Genomic DNA, 2768 nt, shown 5'->3' on the forward strand with positions numbered 1-2768 from the left:
GTCTCTGTCTCTCTCTCTCTCTGTTGGTGGGCTAGTAAATAGCTGACAACCTGCCGGTGTCTTTGTGCTGGGATGAGCGTCAACATGTCTCATATGCAAAAGGGGGAGCCTCATCGTGCCCCCTCGGAGTCTGGTCTCGCCTGCGTATTTGCAGGCCTGTTTCAATGTATTCGGGGGCCCTAGGCAAAGAGAGACTTGGGGCCCTTGGGGACTAATGGGAGAGATTTGGATGGCAGTATCATTGCACCTTTCGGTCATTGAATTTAGGGAGGTTTCACCTCACTCACAAAGTTGTCATTACTATCATTTGAATACAAGTACATATCCAGTCCTTACCATGGGGCCCCTTTTCACGTGGGGGCCCTTGGCAATTGCCTAGTTTGCCTGCCTGGTTGTGACAGGCCTGCGTATTTGTATAATGAGCCAGGGCACCTTGTGCATACACAAGTGCTTTCTGTGAGTGCCGGAATTAATGTCATACAAGGAGAGACGCCAGAGCAAGACAGCCAAGGAGTGAAAGAGCGAGACAGAGAGCAGTGTTAGGAACCAGTGCCGCACACGCACACACACACACACACACACAGACGCACACAAACACACACGCACACACACACACGCGCACACACACACACACACACACACACACACACACACACACACACACACACACACACACACACACACACACACACACACACACACACACACACACACACACACCATCATCCACGCACTGCTGTGAGGCGCACGGCAGGTGCACTCAGTGGTGAATCACTGTGCAAATACTGGCTTTAATGCCTGGCGAGTGGCGGAGTCTATGCAAATACATTCACACCTCCTTTAAGCACTGATGTATAGGGGTTCCCTAGACACTCAACTGGGCTATGATCTGTGCTGCATGTCACATGATCACAGGTTTGATCTATTTTGATAGTTCAATTACATGAACAATGCACACTTCAGTAGATTTCAATAAGTGTTCAAGACTCAATACTTGGGATCAACACTGGAGGAATTGTACAGTGTGGAATTAACACGCAAGAATTAAGGCCTACTATGTGTACAGCACTAGTTTATTTCACAAAATCACCAGTGCAACTTTATCTGCTAGAGCTATGTAAGATTATTTGCAATGTATTATTAAGTATAACACTAGCTGTGAAACTGTAAAAACACACTTTACCTGTTTATTTTGCATCTGAAAGAATCAGGTAGTAGCCTACCTCGCTACTACCTCGGGGAGCGTCACAGCAAGTGTGGAATATTTTGCCTCATAACTTCAACAGTTTTTATCATGGGAGTTGGGAGTCTGAATATAGCAATGGTTCCCTGCAGTATCATGTGTGTGTGTCTCTCCGACATTGCCTTCCCTTTTTCCTGTTTCCTGCTGCTTCCCTCTGAAGTTCCCTCTTCCTGCCGTGCTGCATAGCGTAGCATAGCATAGTGTAGCGTAGCGCACTCAACACGCACCTTTCTCTCGGGCAATCCTAGCCCCATTTCCATCCTCACAAACACACGCCCTCAGTGAAACCCTCATTACCAACTTAAAATTAACTTTAGCTGTGTGACTCTGCGACAACCAACTTAATACTGTTTGCCATTGTTCACTGCATGCAGCCATTGAGAGTACTTCTGCTACCCTTATACAAAAAACGTGAGTGTACAGGTAGGCCTATACTTTCCTGTAGGGGAGTTTAATAGTCATCAAAAAGATCTTCATGGGAGGATAGGTGGGTATGGGGGCTTGACAGTTAGGTAAGCTCTGGATGAATGTGAGGTTAGGAAGATAGCATCCTCACCAAATGACTGTGAGAGACAGGATATTCCACCACATCAGGGCCCATCTGTCATACTTTACTGAAACTTATTAAACTTTTTTAATGATTGATCATTAAACTACGGGTTGTAATAAAAACAACAAGAAGAAAAAACACAAGTGTGACAATGATAAAGCCTCTATTGTGCAGAGTGTGCAGCAAGGATATGTTCCTCTACACACTCTGCAGTCATAACCATCAGAGCTAAATCATCGCCTCGTCCTCCCCTGCTCTTCAGGCTCGCAGTCGGGCCGGCAGATAGTTTTACTGTGTGTCACCACTTTGTCATGCATTTTTTCAGCAATTTCTCGCCCCATCTTAACTGCCATCCAACAATACATCTGCTTCAAATAACCGCAAACAGGCTTGTAGTGGAAGTTAAACCTAGGTGATTGGAGTTGACAAATTGTATCGACCTATTGAATGACTATTCAAAAAAGCACATCGGGCTGTCATTGAACTGCATTCTAGTCTCCAGTCACCACCACACTGCAGGGGATCTGTTTAAGTACGTCTTCCATGTCTGCAATCATCTTTTTAAAATGTATTTTTAGAGCTCAAACACAGGTAGGTAATTGGAGTGCTTCTGGGTCTTCACCTTTTTCCTTGGTGCTCATCAGTGTAGGGGCTCTCAAACTTGGTCCAGGTAGACAAATGCTGAGGCACTCAAGGTTGCAATTCTTTTAAACTTTTTATTTGATTACAATGCCTACGTGTTTTGGCCCTTATGGCCTACGTCCTGAAGAAGGCCATAAGGGCCAAAATGCGTAGGCATTGTGGTTACGTGGCGCTATTCCGACATGTAGCTATTCCGACGTTAATGTCTATTGTCGGAATACCGACACGTTTTTCACCGTCCGCCGCTATTCCTACATGCCGCTATTCCGACATCCCTAACCTTAACCCTAACCCTAACCCTGGGGATGAAAAGTGTCGGAATAGCGGCATGTC

Source organism: Engraulis encrasicolus, chromosome 9, assembly GCF_034702125.1.
Source record: "Engraulis encrasicolus isolate BLACKSEA-1 chromosome 9, IST_EnEncr_1.0, whole genome shotgun sequence".
Lineage (NCBI taxonomy): Eukaryota > Metazoa > Chordata > Actinopteri > Clupeiformes > Engraulidae > Engraulis > Engraulis encrasicolus.